Genomic DNA, 19,514 nt, shown 5'->3' on the forward strand with positions numbered 1-19,514 from the left:
TTCTGCTCCCCGTTTCCCCCCACCCCCAACCTAGGTTCCTCTCATATGGCCCTTCCTTATTGTTAAGCTTTCTACTGTCTGTGAGTTGTATCATGGGTTTTCTGAACTTTTTGGCTAATATCTACTTATAAGGGAGTACATACCATGCATGTCCTTGGGTCTGGGTTACCTCACTCAGGTTGATATTTTCTTTTTTTTTTTCTTTCAAATCAATCTGATATTTTTAATATTAACTTTTTTTTAGGTTGATATTTTCTTTTCTTTTTTTTTCCATTTTTTATTAGGTATTTAGCTCATTTACATTTCCAATGCTATAACAAAAGTCCCCCATACCCACCCACCCCCACTCTCCTACCCACCCACTCCCCCTTTTTGGCCCTGGCACTCCCCTGTACTGGGGCATATAAAGTTTGCGTGTCCAATGGGCCTCTCTTTCCAGTGATGGCCGACTAGGCCATCTTTTGATACATATGCAGCTAGAGTCAAGAGCTCCGGGGTACTGGTTAGTTCATAATGTTGTTCCATCTATAGGGTTGCAGATCCCTTTAGCTCCTTGGGTACTTTCTCTAGCTCCTCCATTGGGAGCCCTGTGATCCATCCATTAGCTGACTGTGAGCATCCACTTCTGTGTTTGCTAGGCCCCGGCATAGTCTCACAAGAGACAGCTACATCTGGGTCCTTTCGATAAAATCTTGCTAGTGTATGCAATGGTGTCAGCGTTTGGATGCTGATTATGGGGTGGATCCCTGGATATGGCAGTCTCTACATGGTCCATCCTTTCGACTCAGCTCCAAACTTTGTCTCTGTAACTCCTTCCATGGGTGTTTTGTTCCCAATTCTAAGGAGGGGCATAGTGTCCACACTTCAGTCTTCATTTTTCTTGAGTTTCATGTGTTTAGGAAATTGTATCTTATATCTTGGGTATCCTAGGTTTTGGGATAATATCCACTTATCAGTGAGTACATATTGTGTGAGTTCCTTTGTGAATGTGTTACCTCACTAAGATTGATGCCCTCCAGGTCCATCCATTTGGCTAGGAATTTCATAAATTCATTCTTTTTAATAGCTGAGTAGTACTCCATTGTGTAGATGTACCACATTTTCTGTATCCATTCCTCTGTTGAGGGGCATCTGGGTTCTTTCCAGCTTCTGGCTATTATAAATAAGGCTGCTATGAACATAGTGGAGCATGTGTCCTTCTTACCAGTTGGGGCATCTTCTGGATATATGCCCAGGAGAGGTATTGCGGGATCCTCCGGTAGTACTATGTCCAATTTTCTGAGGAACCGCCAGACTAATTTCCAGAGTGGTTGTACAAGCCTGCAATCCCACCAACAATGGAGGAGTGTTCCTCTTTCTCCCCATCCACGCCAGCATCTGCTGTCACCTGAATTTTTGTTCTTAGCCATTCTGACTGGTGTGAGGTGGAATCTCAGGGTTGTTTTGATTTGCATTTCCCTGATGATTAAGGATGTTGAACATTTTTTCAGGTGCTTCTCTGCCATTCGGTATTCCTCAGGTGAGAATTCTTTGTTCAGTTCTGAAGGTTGATATTTTCTAGTTCCATCCATTTGCCTGAAAAATTCATGATGTCCTTGTTTTTAATAGCTGAGTAGTATTCCATTTTAACTACCAATAATTTCTTAGCTCCAGCTAACCAGCATCAGTTGTCTTAGTAGTCCCTTCTATTCTGGATTCTAAAATCAAAATCACATGGCTGAAGCTGCTGAGTTCTGCTGCTTGCTGGGGACCCCATTATCTATTTCCAGCTTTCTGTTTTTTAACTCCCTCACTGCCTAAGTTTGACTGTCCTGGAACTTGCTCTATAGATTGACCTTGAACTCAGAGATCTGCATGGCTCTGAATCCTGAATTCAGCCTATAAGCAGCTATATCCATTGAGAGAGAGGCTTCTGGGGTGGGTATGCAGTACAAAGCTCAACAATGGACAATTGTTCCTCCTACCTTCCTAATAGCTTCAGGTACACTGTGTTTTGTGAAGTTTCTGGAGGAGACAACATTTGAGGGGAGTTTTCCTGTGCAAGTGACTAAAAGGCTTGTTCAGATTGGCTCTTAATGAAAGAGCAATTATATGTCTTTGAAATTTTATAACATTTGGCAGTTTAGAATGTCATATTTTCATTCAGGTCAGAAGTACAGGTTATATTCTTTTAACCAAGAAATTATAGAACAGAACAAATGAAAAGGAATTAATGAATACTTGAAAACAAATCTATCCTTATCCATAGGGAACTGGTTTTTCTTTTGGGGCTTCAATGAAGCTCTCTCAGTTTTGCCTTCATCTTTGACATGTGACATGTGCATGTGACAAATTTTTTTCCCTGTGGAAACACAACACACACTCACTTCATCGTGGGAACCCTACCCTTTTGCACATGACCAAAGTCCAGCTTGGAGAAACCAGTGAGTTTTATTCTGGTTACTTATAGGACTGTGGGTGAGGGGTTACTTACAGGAGTAGAAATGACTCACAGACAGCTGCATTAGCAAAGCCCACGCCAGCATAGGTGACAGACTGCTAAAGTTAAAACCTGGAGCACACTGCATAGCCTCTGACCAGTAGGAAGGTTGGAGAATGCTCTTTCCAAGTGACTCAGTTGGTCGAAATCTCTTCCAGGTTTCTGCTTCTTCCGGGCAGCTGTTCTGGTCTCAGAATCTTCCTCTGAGAAGGATTCTCAGCAGCTTTATTGTATATTCTTGAGAGGGGCGAGTTAGTATCTGGTCATTTTCAGGGACTTCCTCAAGCTATTTTGAGTTGTTTACCTTTCTGCTTAAGGAGTCTCTGAATGATGAATTGTTTCAATCAGAAGGAAACTGTTACACAAAACAACATTGTACCTTAAAGCTTAGAGAGGGGCTGGGAGGGGGTATAGCTCAGTTGGTAGAGTGCTTACCTACTTATCTGACATGGAGATGCAGAGTTTGGAGTTTGCCCAGCTGGTTTCCCCATCTTGCTTTGGGGACTACTGTTAACTGAGTGAATGAATCTCAGAAGAGACTTTGAACTTTGGACTTTAAACATTGTTGAAAGTGCTATAGACTATGGGAACTTTGGAAGTTGGACTAACTGTAGTTTTTATTATGCTATGACTAGGTATGGCTCCCATAGACTCATGTGTTTGAACAAACCTATGGAGGCCAGAGACTAGAATGTGGTGGTTTGAATATGTCTGGTCCAGGGAGTGGTAATATTAGGAGCTGTGGCCTTGTTGGAGGAAGTGTGTCACTCTAGGGGTGTACAATAAGGCCCTCCTTTTAACCATATGGGAGTCAGTCTTCTCCTGGCTTCCTTTGGATGAAGATACAGATCTCTCAGCTCCCCCTCCAGCACAATGCCTGTCTGAACTTTGCCTTTCTGCTATGATCATAATGGACTGAATCTGTAAGCTAGCTACAATTAAATGCTGTCCCTTATAAGAGTTGCCTTGGTCATGGTCTTTTCGCAGCAACGGAAACCCTAAGACACTAGATATTCTCACTCAATCTATTGGAAGACCTCTATAGCCTTCACACTCTGACTAAAGAAAAGTTACACAGCTCTGGAACATTGCTAGTGTATTGCCTGCTTTCAACCCATTAACGACCAATTATGCTAAGACATTTTCCCCAGAATATGTATTAATTCTTGACTTTGCACCTTATCAAATACAAAAGTCAGATTGTAACAATATATTTTCATAAATCAGCTACCAATGCAGGACACATTCAAATGCATAATATATAATTTGAAGTTAAATTCTCTTGTAATAGGAGTAGAGTATATTTAGTATGGGCCCTGGACTCAATTTGAATCACCACAAAGAAAGGAAGGAAAGAGAAAAAAAAAGAAAGTATAAAGAGGAGAGGGTGGTAAGGGAAGGAAAGAAGGAAACTAGTATACAGCTAGGTTCACCAAAGAATATTATTTGAAACTTTACAAGTGATCAATTCATTGCCTGCCTACGTACAGGTGTTCTTAGCTCTCTGCTTTTTACTAGATAATCTGAATTATTAGTGACTCACTTAAAGAGTTTCTGATCCATTGTATGATTTGGATTCTTCCATCTCTGATGAGCAAATATAGATATTTTAACTAAAACAAGTAACTTCACACACTGCACTTTTTCATCTTTATGTATTTACAATGACTCTCTTTTCAAGTCATGGCATCTAGCTATAGCAAAACTAGGTAATCAGATTCTCATAAACATACACATATTATTATCCAAGTTGTTAAAATAATGTTCCAAAAGTAGAGTTGTCACAGCCTAATGCTTCTTTTCACATATATGGCACTCACTGTACTTGCAGCCAAGGGGCATAAAGAGGCTGGGACAAAGGGGTTGGCCTCAAAGGCCTCATCTTGAACATTTTACACTTCTGAACATTACTCTGAGATAAAAACAAGCCACTATCTTTCTTAATTCATTGGTTTATTTTTATGAGGAAAAAAGGTAAGGAAGAATGTAATAAATGTAATAAACTACAAAAGATCAGACAATAGTGTGTGTGTTATCCTAATACTTTCTTTTCACACTGTTCTACAGCCAGTCACATTTTGTTTTTAAACACAATACAGGTGAGAAGAACAGCTGGAATGAGGTTAAGGTGAGGACCGATGCACACCTTGACTGCATTAAGACGCCTCTCTTCAGTGGAGATTTTGGTGGAGTTTAATTATCCTTCATCTTTGAAATAGAAGGAAACTGAGACTCTGTGATCGAACTTGTAGGTCTGAGTTTTGACTGAGTAAACTTAATAAAAATGACAATTGACATTATCATCAGCCTTTGCATGCTGTTCATCTATTGAATAGTACTGTCGCCAAACACTATGAAGCAAGTTTTCACATGCTGCCATGATGATCAATTCCAGACCTCTACCAAGTGAGAATGAATTTGAAAAGTCATGCTAATTTAATTATTTTCTTCTTTCTGAGTCTAGCAACAAGGTCACCAGCTGGCATCCTTTTGAGTTAGCTGTTTAAATAGCTCTAAATAATAGCAAGAGATTCTGTCATCATTTTCACGGGGACAAGTTTATTGATGGTTCCAGCTCCCATCATTTGCACATTGTATCCCTACCACAGAGCAGTGAATCGCCTGCACAGCCTGATTTGACAGATGGAGGGACACAGGCATGTCCTTGAGCCACCTGAGATAGCTTTTCATTAAAAATAAAAGTGCATAAATAGGTTTACATTTTCCCTTTTACACATGGAAATAATACAGCATTTTGTATGAGAAGTTAAAAAATAACATTTGCTCAATACATTTGCCTTGTCATATCTTGAGAAAGTTGAATTTCTATATCATTTTTTGTATATGATGTTGTATTATTTTTTCCTGCTCTATTAGGAGATAGTTTTAATTATTCAGTTTCCATAGTTATGTTCCATCATACAATGTTATGAAAATAAGAAATGGTGATTAACAACAAGAATGGTGAAACATTCATTTCCCACATTGCCCAGTGAAGTGTTGGAAGCACCAGACCCTTGTGGCTGGAGGTGGGCCTTGGGATCCACATCTGCTCTTCTCTTCTGGCCCAGTCTTTGAACCTCTTTGGATCTTGGTTCAAATCTACAAGACAAGTTTACATGATTGGCTTCTTTCACTTAAACCTGTGAAGTGATGAAATATGAAGGATGAACTACACAAATGTGTGATCTAATCACTGTCCATGGAGCATTAATGCTAAATATATTATAAGGTATAAAATAGATAATTAGTCATAGATAGAGATATGAACCTGCTATGAAAAATTATTGCTTTTTAGATATGTTAAGCAATAGAAATTTATATTTCAATGTTCTGGAGATTTAAAGTCTAAGGTCAGGATTCAGCCAAGTTGACTCAAGGAGAGATTTCTCTTGTTGGCTCGCAGGTGGTAATCTTCTCAGTGTATTCTCATAGGTTTTCTCCTTTGTATGCATGTTGAGAGAATGTTGTGACTCTTCTCTGCTCACAATGACAATAGCAATTCCAGGTTCTCTTTAGTTACTTCTCTGAAGACTCTTTCTGCAAATAACATAGTAAGGGCTCCAAGTTTCAGTGTAGGAATGGCCTAAAGACATAGACATTCCACAAGAATTCTCTGTCCACATTTCCACACACAACTGAAAGACTCACATCAAGTCACTCATCATTTTCACATAAAAAAATGCTATACGTTCTTTATAAATATTGTAAGGACCACGTCAAATAAAAGATGGCAATATGCAATGCTAACTGTGAAATGCTGAGGAAAATATTCTGGCATCTGGTAAAATTATTGAGTGGGATCACCATGACCACTTAATGTGTTTATAAAAGCTATTTAGTGTTAAAAAATATTAAGTGCATTCAAAAATTATTATCAAATCCCATGGACAGAAAGGTCATATCAAGAGTAGCAGTCATGACTGGACTGTCTTCACCACAAAGATCTAGAGGTTCAAATTCTGCCCTTGATTTACTTCTTAAGTGAACTGGAGCAGGTTTTAAACAGTTCTTAATGTGCAGTTTTTCTCACCTTTAAAGTGAAAGCATTACTGTTGCTTCTATAAAAGCAGCAGTAGTCTACTTTAGCACTTAAATAGGGACTTAAGAAACATTACTTATTGTCAGTTGTCCTAGTTAGGGTTTCTATTTCTGAGACGAGACACCATGGCCACAGCAACTCTCGTAAAGAAAACATTTAATTGGGGCTGGTTTACAGTTCACGGTTTAGTCCACTGTTTTCATGATGGGAAGCATTGCAGCATATAGGCAGACATGGTGCTGCCTGGGTAGCTGGGAGTTTTCCATCTTCATCAGCAGGCAGCAGGAAGACATTGATTCACACTGGCCACGTTTGAGCATCTGAGACCACAGCTATTAATAGAACCATAAAGGATATGTGGGGGAAAAAATTACATCAGCAGGAACAGAAAGTTACCTTTAGGGGAAAAGAAAATGAAAAGAATAATAGGAAATAAGGTAGATAGAAAAGAAAGATACATTTGAAAAATGCCATGGGCCTATGCAGCTCCAACTGCACACAAAATTGCTGAAAAACTCAATGGCTTAAAAATTTAGGTTCACGCTAAGGTGAACTGAGCAATGAAGTAGCTGATAGCTATACTGCCAGATGTGGGTCCTTCTAGACTTGACCATTGTACTGTGCTAGACTCTGTTTTTCTCTCATCACATCACCCCCAAGAGGTCGGACTGCCCTTTAATCTGGCAGCCCATTTCTTCCAGTACAGAGGCCTAAGAAATAGCAAAGTCTCTTTATAACTTAGCCTCTGAACCTCGCATGCTCATTTCTGCCATAATCTATGTAGGGATCCATTTTAGCTCTACACATAGAAATGACCTCTGGAACGCCAGGGCCAAGAAGTGGGAGTGGGTGGGTAGGGGAGTGGGGGGGGTGGGTATGGGGGACTTTTGGATAGCATTGGAAATGTAAATGAAGAAAATACCTAATAAATAAAAAATAAAAAAAAATAAAAAAGAAATGACCTCTGAAGTTTGAAGCGTTTCAGATAGAAGTTGAAAATAGTCTAAAACCAACACAGGAAACCAGTTGCAATTGTATTAATGTCCATTGTCTTGAAATGATACAGTCTAGGGGTCTGGGTTAGGTTAGTTTTCTCTGTTAGTTAAAGAATTTAAAAGAGAAAATCTAAAAGGTAGCAGCAGAGAAATCTCAAACATGGCAGAAAAAAAGCAGTTGGATAAAGGTGTTTATTGGAAGTGAGGAAATGTTGCTTATGCAGCAGACACACACAGAACAAGAAAGGGAGGGTGTGGCACTTTTAAGAGTCTTTTAAGAGACTTCCTCCCTACTGTAGGGCTGGCCAGTTTGAAGATAGATAGGATGGCTGACTGGTCCCAACTGTTATATGACAAGTCAGGATGTGGCTTTGAACGTGTTAAGTCAGTCCATCCACCGGGGCCTACTGGTAGGAGAAAAGGATTCCAGGCTTTTGTCTCAAGTCAATTGAGAGAGAAACTAACCAGCTTGGAAATTCACTATCTTTATTACGGAGCCATGGTTCCTCTCCCTGTCTGTCTGCCTATCAGGGGAGATCTAACTCTGGGTCTCTCAAATACACATGCTAAAGCTGAGCCCTGCAACAGAGATCTGCAGGTTTGATTGGTTGGTAGGTAGGTTGGTTGGTTGGTTGGTTGGTTGGTTGGTTGATTTCCTTTTAAGATTAAACAGAAGTAAAAGGAAGGACAATAAAAGACTGGGAAAATTGTTCAGATATTATTATCTGAATATCTTAATATTATTTAATATTGAGAGTATTAAAATACTCTCCAAAGCACTACGCATGTGAATACAATGGGGAAGGGTACTTAAGCAGGAATACATCTGAGTTACTCAAAAACAGAGCACTAATGACAAAATCCCAGTGCTAAGCAAAATGTGAGCTAAAGACATGCAGTCATGAAAAAATGAATCGTCAAAAACAGTCTATTTCTGGGGAAAACCTAACACAAAAGAAGAACATGACGACTGCAGCTGCATCATCAGAATGCTCCAATGAGGACCAAGACATCAAATGTGCAGTGGCTGGGTAAAGATAGTCTGTACAAATACAGCGTTCCTTTCCTGTTTCTTTGGCAACAAATTTAAATTCTCAGGCAAAACCACACCTCCATGGAAGATAAGTTGAGATAAGGTAAGTCCATACAAAACCAACCATCTATAGCCCTCTTATCACTCATTATTGCCCATCTTCTATAGCAGACCTAACAGTCTTTGTATAATCTTGTTTAGAATATATTATTTTTAGAGTCATTTTATTTTATTGGGGGGGGGGGGAACAGACAGACAGACAGACAAACAGAGACAGAAATTAAGATGTAAAAGAGAGTGCACACCCACAGAAGCCAGAAAACAGTATCCGATCCCAAGGAATTATTAGTGTTTGTGAGCTACCTCATGTAGGCCCAGAGATCTAAACTTCCATCCTCCAATAGACTAGGAAATGGCTCTGAACTGCTAAGCTATCTCTCCAGGCCCTGGAATACCTGCTTTACAGGCCACTAACTTCCACAACTCAAAAGCTAAGAGCACCACCAGATGACATCTGTGAATGTGAGTTCATCTTCTCCTTTTGTGAAGAAGTACTGACATTTAACAAGTCCTGCTGTGATCCTTTTAGGACAAAGCAGCCAAAGGTATGAGCATAGCAGTCTTAAAAGATAATACAGACACACAGTATTCTGAGATATATATGAATATTTTTACATTGGTCTGGCTCTAATAAAGATCTTAAAATAGCCATTTGTTCATTTGTTTGCTTTTAAAAATATCCTTAAAATCCTTAAAATTTTGTATTTATATAAACATTCATTTACCAGTGAGTATATTTTATAATACAGACATAAGTTATTCTCATTTAAATGGAGGAGAATTGTACAATAACAGGAAATAAATGTATCCTGGAGTAGGAGCATCATCTCTTAATTTACAACATTTTGACCAGAATTATATGATTATGAATGTCTGCTTTTTGAGAGCAGATTTTAAAATTAAAACTCGTGTTAATTATCCCAAAGAGAGACTAAAGATCATTGGCCATTATCATTATTTTAATTTTAGTTTTACTATAAAAAAATTAAGTTGAGTCAAGTTAAAAACTTTATATGAGCATTTATTTATAAGTCCATTTGGTACTAAGTACATGATGTAAAAAACAAAAAGAAAAACCACGATGCTATATAGAGACAATCTATATACACATACTCATGTAAGATGTATGCTAATAAGCTAAGAATTTGAGCATTGTTGTTTGTTGGGAAAATATTTTTAGAATCATTGCAAAAGGGAAATGTTAAAGTAAATATATTGTTAGGTTGTGCAAAAAACAAAAGCAGACACATGTGGAACAATGGATTGTTGTAGGAGATTAATATGTTATCTACGAGGAAAATGGCCTTGGAGATAGTGAATGAAAAAAAGATGAAAGGAAAAGAAAAGAACATGAGTAATACTACAGTATTGAGAAAATGTTTATTGTAGATATAAGGGAGAAAGCAGACAGAAGAGATAAGAGTCCAAGCCGAGAATGGCTTTCAGACTAAACCAGACTACAAGAGGAGGAAGAGAGAGCAAGAGAAGAGCCAGCAACCAAGAGAGGTGGTCAGGGTCAAGAGACCAAAAGACCTGCATAGTCAAAATGGCTGAGTTATACAGGGATCAGGCTAGGGGAAGGCAAGTAGAAGCCCAGACCCTGGGAGGGAGATGGTTAGGGTAGTAGCTGGATGAGAACACTGAGTGAGCTTGCCCTGAATTTGAAACCTAATGGATTCCAAGCAGACATACTAGGCTTTAAGACCAATAGCAGCTCTCACTGGCAGCAGCTCTTCTAGGACTTGGCAATTTAGTCCTTGTGCCTCTGTGGGAATGAATCTCTTTCAGCTAAAATACCCCAATATTCATCAGCATGGAGGGGAAGAAATTAGATTTCTTTCTCCCCACAACTACTCATCCATTTTGGCCAAACTGTATATAGATGTGTTTTCCAGATTTCTGTTCCGCTATTTTTTAGTGATACAAGGAATCTGGGGTGGTATTCTTATTCACATAAGTGCTGGAAACAGCACAGCCTTGCAAGACCCCCTTGGCATGAAATTGTTTTTAAAATGACTTCTACTCTAAAATTTGATTTTCAATAGCTAAAAGAGCCCTTTATTACATAATTTGTATTCCGAGGGTGGGGAAGTTGTACAGGCTTTTTAAATTCAGCTGCTTGGGGTCAACCCAAGCCTTGGGCAAGGTAAGCAAGTGTTCTACCACTGAGCTACCTCCCAAGTCCTCTTTGTGGGGAAGAGGGGAGAGGTAAAGCAAGAGGAGGAGAGAAGCAGTCTCATGCCCTAAAGAAACTGCCTTTAAATGGCCTTGGGATGCCTTCACAGCAGCCTGGGAGTGTCTGTCTGGACTCTATGCTGGTTCAATCGCTTCATTTAAAACATAATAAAACTATGGCGAATGGAACTTAGTGACCCTGCTTCACAGTTTTTCCAAAGCAAGAAGAAAAAAAAAAAAGAAAGAAAGAAAGAAAGAGAATCGAGGGCTTTGACAAGTGAGTCCAAACTTTTTTTTTTTTTTTTTTTTTTTTTTTTTTCTTTTTTTTTTTTCCATTTTTTATTAGGTATTTAGCTCATTTACATTTCCAATGCTATACCAAAAGTCCCCCTTACCCACCCACCCCCACTCCCCTACCCACCCACTCCCCCCCTTTGGCCCTGGCGTTCCCCTGTACCGGGGCACACAAAGTCTGCGTGTCCAATGGGCCTCTCTTTCCAGTGATGGCCGACTAGGCCATCTTTTGATACATATGCAGCTAGAGTCAAGAGCTCAGGGGTACTGGTTAGTTCATAATGTTGTTCCACCTATAGGGTTGAAGATCCCTTTAGCTCCTTGGGTACTTTCTCTAGCTCCTCCATTGGGAGCCCTGTGATCCATCCATTAGCTGACTGTGAGCATCCACTTCTGTGTTTGCTAGGCCCCGGCATAGTCTCACAAGAGACAGCTACGTCTGGGTCCTTTCAGTAAAATCTTGCTAGTGTATGCAATGGTGTCAGCATTTGGAAGCTGATTATGGGGTGGATCCCTGGATATGGCAGTCTCTACATGGTCCATCCTTTCATCTCAGCTCCATACTTTGTTTCTGTAACTCCTTCCATGGGTGTTTTGTTCCCACTTCTAAGGAGGGGCCTAGTGTCCACACTTCAGTCTTCATTTTTCTTGAGTTTCATGTGTTTAGGAAATTGTATCTTATATCGTGGGTATCCTAGGTTTTGGGCTAGTATCCACTTATCAGTGAGTACATATTGTGTGAGTTCCTTTGTGATTGTGTTACCTCACTCAGGATGATGCTCTCCAGGTCCATCCATTTGGCTAGGAATTTCATAAATTCATTCTTTTTAATAGCTGAGTAGTACTCCATTGTGTAGATGTACCACATTTTCTGTATCCATTCCTCTGTTGAGGGGCATCTGGGTTCTTTCCAGTTTCTGGCTATTATAAATAAGGCTGCTATGAACATAGTGGAGCATGTGTCCTTCTTACCAGTTGGGGCTTCTTCTGGATATATGCCCAGGAGAGGTATTGCTGGATCCTCCGGTAGTACTATGTCCAATTTTCTGAGGAACCGCCAGACTGATTTCCAGAGTGGTTGTACAAGCCTGCAATCCCACCAACAATGGAGGAGTGTTCCTCTTTCTCCACATCCTCGCCAGCATCTGCTGTCACCTGAATTTTTGATCTTAGCCATTCTCACTGGTGTGAGGTGGAATCTCAGGGTTGTTTTGATTTGCATTTCCCTGATGATTAAGGATGTTGAACATTTTTTCAGGTGCTTCTCTGCCATTCGGTATTCCTCAGGTGAGAATTCTTTGTTCAGTTCTGAGCCCCATTTTTTAAGGGGGTTATTTGATTTTCTGAGGTCCACCTTCTTGAGTTCTTTATATATGTTGGATATTAGTCCCCTATCTGATTTAGGATAGGTAAAGATCCTTTCCCAGTCTGTTGGTGGTCTTTTTGTCTTATAGACAGTGTCTTTTGCCTTGCAGAAACTTTGGAGTTTCATTAGGTCCCATTTGTCAATTCTCGATCTTACAGCACAAGCCATTGCTGTTCTGTTCAGGAATTTTTCCCCTGTGCCCATATCTTCAAGGCTTTTCCCCACTTTCTCCTCTATAAGTTTCAGTGTCTCTGGTTTTATGTGAAGTTCCTTGATCCACTTAGATTTGACCTTAGTACAAGGAGATAAGTATGGATCGATTCGCATTCTTCTACATGATAACAACCAGTTGTGCCAGCACCAATTGTTGAAAATGCTGTCTTTCTTCCACTGGATGGTTTTGGCTCCCTTGTCGAAGATCAAGTGACCATAGGTGTGTGGGTTCATTTCTGGGTCTTCAATTCTATTCCATTGGTCCACTTGTCTGTCTCTATACCAGTACCATGCAGTTTTTATCACAATTGCTCTGTAGTAAAGCTTTAGGTCAGGCATGGTGATTCCACCAGAGGTTCTTTTATCCTTGAGAAGAGTTTTTGCTATCCTCGGTTTTTTGTTATTCCAGATGAATTTGCAAATTGCTCCTTCTAATTCGTTGAAGAATTGAGTTGGAATTTTAATGGGGATTGCATTGAATCTGTAGATTGCTTTTGGCAAGATAGCCATTTTTACAATGTTGGTCCTGCCAATCCATGAGCATGGGAGATCTTTCCATCTTCTGAGATCTTCTTTAATTTCTTTCTTCAGGGACTTGAAGTTTTTATCATACAGATCTTTCACTTCCTTCGTTAGAGTCACGCCGAGATATTTTATATTATTTGTGGCTATTGAGAAGGGTGTTGTTTCCCTAATTTCTTTCTCAGCCTGTTTATTCTTTGTGTAGAGAAAGGCCATTGACTTGTTTGAGTTAATTTTATATCCAGCTACTTCACCGAAGCTGTTTATCAGGTTTAGGAGTTCTCTGTTGGAATTTTTAGGGTCACTTATATATACTATCATATCATCTGCAAAAAGTGATATTTTGACTTCCTCTTTTCCAATTTGTATCCCCTTGATCTCCTTTTGTTGTCGAATTGCTCTGGCTAATACTTCAAGTACTATGTTGAAAAGGTAGGGAGAAAGTGGGCAGCCTTGTCTAGTCCCTGATTTTAGTGGGATTGCTTCCAGCTTCTCTCCATTTACTTTGATGTTGGCTACTGGTTTGCTGTAGATTGCTTTTATCATGTTTAGGTATTGGCCTTGAATTCCTGATCTTTCCAGAACTTTTATCATGAATGGGTGTTGGATCTTGTCAAATGCTTTTTCTGCATCTAAGGAGATGATCATGTGGTTTTTGTCTTTGAGTTTGTTTATATAATGGATTACATTGATGGATTTTCGTATATTAAACCATCCCTGCATCCCTGGAATAAAACCTACTTGGTCAGGATGGATGATTGCTTTAATGTGTTCTTGGATTCGGTTAGCGAGAATTTTATTAAGAATTTTTGCATCGATGTTCATAAGAGAAATTGGTCTGAAGTTCTCTATCTTTGTTGGATCTTTCTGTGGTTTAGGTATCAGAGTAATAGTGGCTTCATAAAATGAGTTGGGTAGAATACCTTCTACTTCTATCTTGTGAAAAAGTTTGTGCAGAACTGGAGTTAGATCTTCTTTGAAGGTCTGATAGAACTCTGCACTAAACCCGTCTGGTCCTGGGCTTTTTTTGGCTGGGAGACTATTAATAACTGCTTCTATTTCTTTAGGGGATATGGGACTGTTTAGAAGGTCAACTTGATCCTGATTCAACTTTGGTACCTGGTATCTGTCCAGAAATTTGTCCATTTCGTCCAGGTTTTCCAGTTTTGTTGAGTATAGCCTTTTGTAGAAGGATCTGATGGTGTTTTGGATTTCTTCAGGATCTGTTGTTATGTCTCCCTTTTCATTTCTGATTTTGTTAATTAGGATTTTGTCCCTGTGCCCTTTAGTGAGTCTAGCTAAGGGTTTATCTATCTTGTTGATTTTCTCAAAGAACCAACTCCTCGTTTGGTTAATTCTTTGAATAGTTCTTCTTGTTTCCACTTGGTTGATTTCACCCCTGAGTTTGATTATTTCCTGCCGTCTACTCCTCTTGGGTGAATTTGCTTCCTTTTTTTCTAGAGCTTTTAGATGTGTTGTCAAGCTGCTAGTATGTGCTCTCTCCCGTTTTTTCTTGAAGGCACTCATAGCTATGAGTTTCCCTCTTAGAAATGCTTTCATTGTGTCCCAAAGGTTTGGGTACGTTGTGGCTTCATTTTCATTAAACTCTAAAAAGTCTTTAATTTCTTTCTTTATTCCTTCCTTGACCAAGGTATCATTGAGAAGAGTGTTGTTCAGTTTCCATGTGAATGTTGGCTTTCTGTTATTTATTTTGTTATTGAAGATCAGCCTTAGTGCATGGTGATCTGATAGGATACATGGGACAATTTCAATATTTTTGAATCTGTTGAGGCCTGATTTGTGACCTATTATGTGGTCAATTTTGGAGAAGGTACCATGAGGTGCTGAGAAGAAGGTATATCCTTTTGTTTTAGGATAAAATGTTCTGTAGATATCTGTCAGATCCATTTGTTTCATCACTTCTGTTAGTTTCAGTGTGTCCCTGTTTAGTTTCTGTTTCCATGATCTGTCCATTGGTGAAAGTGGTGTGTTGAAGTCTCCCACTATTATTGTGTGAGGTGCAATGTGTGCTTTGAGCTTTACTAAAGTTTCTTTAGTGAATGTGGCTGCTCTTGTATTTGGAGCATAGATATTCAGAATTGAGAGTTCCTCTTGGAGGATTTTACCTTTGATGAGAATGAAGTGTCCCTCCTTGTCTTTTTTGATGACTTTGGGTTGGAAGTCAATCTTATCAGATATTAGGATGGCTACTCCTGCTTGTTTCTTCATACCATTTGCTTGGAAAATTGTTTTCCAGCCTTTCATTCTGAGGTAGTGTCTATCTTTTTCTCTGAGATGAGTTTCCTGTAAGCAGCAAAATGTTGGGTCTTGTTTGTGTAGCCAGTTTGTTAGTCTATGTCTTTTTATTGGCGAGTTGAGACCATTGATGTTAAGAGATATTAAGGAAAAGTAATTGTTGCTTCCTGTTATTTTAGTTGTTAAAGGTGGCATTCTGTTCTTGTGGCTGTCTTCTTTTAGGTTATTGAGGGATTACCTTCTTTTTTTTTCTAGGGCGTTGTTCCCGTTCTTGTATTGGTTTTTTTCTGTTATTATCCTTTGAAGGGCTGGATTCGTGGAGAGATAATGCGTGAATTTGGTTTTGTCGTGGAATACTTTGGTTTCTCCCTCTATGATAATTGAGAGTTTGGCTGGGTATAGTAGCCTGGGCTGCAGTTTGTGTTCTCTTAGTGTCTGTATAACATCTGTCCAGGCTCTTCTGGCTTTCATAGTCTCTGGTGAAAAATCTGGTGTAATTCTGATAGGCTTGCCTTTATATGTTACTTGACCTTTTTCCCTTACTGCTTTTAGTATTCTATCTTTATTTAGTGCATTTGATGTTCTGATTATTATGTGTCGGGAGGAATTTCTTTTCTGGTCCAGTCTATTTGGAGTTCTGTAGGCTTCTTGTATGTTCATATGCATCTCATTCTTTAGATTTGGGAAGTTTTCTTCAATAATTTTGTTGAAGATGTTTGCTGGACCTTTGAGTTGAAAATCTTCATTCTCATCCACTCCTATTATCCGTACGTTTGGTCTTCTTATTGTGTCCTGGATTTCCTGGATATTTTGAGTTAGGATCTTTTTGCATTTTCCATTTTCTTTGATTGTTGTGCCGATGTTCTCTATGGAATCTTCTGCACCTGAGATTCTCTCTTCCATCTCTTGTATTCTGTTGCTGATGCTCAAATCTATGGTTCCAGATTTCTTTCCTAGGGTTTCTATCTCTAGTGTTGCCTCGCTTTGAGTTTTCTTTATTGTGTCTACTTCCCTTTTTAGGTCTAGTATGGTTTTGTTCATTTCCATCACCTGTTTGTATGTTTTTTCCTCTTTTTCTGTAAGGACTTCTACCTGTTTGATTGTGTTTTCCTGTTTTTCTTTAAGGACTTGTAACTCTTTAGCAGTGTTCTCCTGTATTTCTTTAAGTGATTTATTAAAGTCCTTCTTGATGTCCTCTACCATCATCATGAGATATGCTTTTAAATCTAGGTCTAGGTTCTCAGGTGTGTTGGGGTTCCCTGGACTGGGCGAAGTGGGTGTGCTGGGTTCTGGTGATGGTGAGTGGTCTTGGTTCCTGTTAGTAAGATTCCTCCGTTTACCTTTCGCCATCTGGTAATCTCTGGAGTTAGTAGTTATAGTTGACTCTGTTTAGAGATTGTTCTTCTGGTGATTCTGTTACCGTCTATCAGCAGACCTGGGAGACAGATTCTCTCCTCTGAGTTTCAGTGCTCAGAGCACTCTCTGCTGGCAAGCTCGCCAAAGCAACACAGTGTCTGAGAAAGGTCCTGTCTTGGGCCTTCTTCTTCGGCCAGGAGGAGGTCCAAATACAAGATATCTGCGCACCTTCCCTGTAAGAGTCCAAACTTTTATGGGTTTTCTTTCCCCAGACTTCAGACAGCAGCATTGTCAGGAAGCAGCAGTATTCCTAAAAGGGTGTCTGGGCATTGATATGCAAATACGGGCCACAAACATCCCATTTGGCCTCAGAATTCCTGTGTCTACCAATGTCACACAGATTTGAATCTGAGAAGTTTATTCACACCATAAACATGTGTTTCACCCTGTGAACAAATTCTGTTCTCTCAGAGTTCATGGCAACGAAGAACATGGTGGACGATAAAGCTGCCCTGTTTGATGTGATGTGCCTCACACCAGAAATCCCTTTGAATGGGCCAAAGTTGTATTCACTGCCCGAGATTTCAGTGTGAATGTTGCAAACTCTAGACAATAAGGGGCTGTTGTGGATGCTGTTATTTTTTGAAGGTAGTGTCTCTGTAATGAAGTAATTTATTTGTTTTTATTTTTAAAATAAAAAAGGTAAAAAGAAATTCATTCACACTACCACATAGCTAGTAAGGGATTAAAGCCACACTAACACTCAGGGACACTGACAGAACAGGCAAACCTTTTCAATAATAATCTTACAATAATCTTCCCTGTATCTGTTGCTGTAATTTAAGGGGGAGGGGGCAAAGTCGAACTTTCCGTCAGAAACAATGTTTTGTAAAAGCATCCCAGCCTGCATCTGTGCGGGTTCTATGGCGTTTCAATGCTCTGTGCTGCTTCTCCCTGCTCTCCACTGCCATCTCCAAATTCCACCTTAAGGTAACTGCTGCCATGTGGCAAACTCCAGTAATAAAGTCCCATCAAACAGGCAGAGAGCAGGGAATCCTCTTTTTCTATTGGTTCCTTCCTGACTCTTAAAAGCGCTGACTCATAACCCTGTGTCCCTTCAAAACAAAGTAAAATGGAAAAAAAGAAAAAAGAAAGAAAAACTTAGTTACTCGAAAGGAGCATAAAAACTTACCTGCTTATGTGGTTGACTTCAAGAAGGCATCTAAGATCAGCAGCACGTCCTTCAAACTTATCCCCAGTTGGTTTCTCTACTGACTGCAATAGTAAAACTGAAATCCTTTGCAACACGTGTTTGCACTGGGGACGATGTGGACTCAGGAGGAGACTGTGGTTCCATTCCTCTGTCGTGGCTTTACTCAGTGAAGACACCACACAAAAGCCAAAGATGAGCCAGTGAGTCGGATTGGGTGAGGGCAAAGAGAAAGCTCTGGAATTTGGGGACATCACAACAAAGTGACTTTTGGGAAGTTACACTATTGAAGCCAAACAGTTTTAGCTCCTTGTAAAAACACAATTGTGTAATCACAGAATTAAAATCTCAGTACTTCTTTTGTCTTTATGCTCCTATATTTTTATTACTGTGTAATTATTATGTCATACATTTTCCATGAAAATTTTCTCTACATCAATATCCTCTCATAGTATTTTAAAACTTTTTAAGTAGAGATGTGGATTTCTCTAATCATTAACTTCTATCTGGTTAAAGAAAATGAGAATAGTTGTAATATGTTTATATAATATAATCATACTTTTAAAGTATACAAGGAAATACTGGTTTGTTTTACAAACACTGTATTTTAACCAGCTGGTAATAATCATTGAGCCTAGGAAAAGATAAAGAGTGATTGTAATAAAGAGTTGCAAACACTACATCCAAGATACCCAGTTTTCTATAAGAAGAGATAGAAATAAAGGGTAATTGTTTTAAATCAAGGAGTCCCAACACTAAGGAAAGAGACAGAAGAGATCTTATGTTCTAGGCTAGCCTGGGCTACATGGTGAGTCTTTGTATAAAAAATAAGAAACAGTCAAAGAAAATGAGAGACTTCCAGGGTGAACACTTACTTGTTGGTCTCAGATATCAGAAGGAATAAAACTACAGCTCTCTCCACTGAGTAGATCCTAACAATGTTCACAAAAAGAGCCAAGGCTTCTAAGGAGGGAATCTTTTCAAACAACGTGTATGTGCTTGCTTTGTTTTGTGAATTCTAGGTAGAGATCTTCTAGGCTTTCTTCCGTGTCCAAGTTGTGAACAGCTAGTGAGTACAACTAGAAAAGGAGAAAATAATGTGATTCTTTAAAATATTTTAAAGAAATAAATCTTGCAAGGAAACTGTAACTAAAAACATCCTGGAGACTTTTCTGCGGAACTATAATCTTCAAGTTTGTGTTTATTTCTCTCTTCAATCTATCTAATCTTCCACAATTGTTTAGGGTTAAGAAAGCTGAAGCAAGATATCTGATGAATATTTAATTTCCACTTGTTTGTACGTATGTGATTATTCATATAATAGTCCCATGGATTTTTATGACATCTGCTTTGTTTTAAATAGTAAAGACATTTTTTTTTTGTTTTTCCTAAAACTGAGTTTTTACTTGAGACCCTAGTGCCATCTACTGAAACAAATTAAAACTACAGCCTTCTTACCATTGTTGAATAAGCACAACTTCCAAAGTAGCTTAGCCCTTGTCCTTACAATGTT

At 39.1% G+C, this 19,514-nt stretch overlaps 1 long non-coding RNA gene across 4 annotated transcripts; it reads right to left on the bottom strand.

The window, feature by feature from the left end:
* Positions 1-4,415: 4,415 nt before the first annotated feature.
* On the bottom strand, positions 4,416-18,956 carry 2610300M13Rik. 4 transcript variants are annotated; one of them, XR_377738.2, is made up of 3 exons: positions 18,877-18,956; positions 17,984-18,238; positions 4,416-6,019 (listed from the first exon to the last, which is right to left on the bottom strand). It is a non-coding gene; the product is annotated as an RIKEN cDNA 2610300M13 gene (long non-coding RNA). The 4 variants fall into 4 exon arrangements; XR_869151.1 differs by having other exon boundaries at positions 4,416-6,853; XR_377739.2 differs by having other exon boundaries at positions 4,416-6,917.
* Between the last annotated feature and the right edge of the window lie 558 nt (positions 18,957-19,514).

Source organism: Mus musculus, chromosome 6 (assembly GCF_000001635.26).
Source record: "Mus musculus strain C57BL/6J chromosome 6, GRCm38.p6 C57BL/6J".
Taxonomy (NCBI): domain Eukaryota; kingdom Metazoa; phylum Chordata; class Mammalia; order Rodentia; family Muridae; genus Mus; species Mus musculus.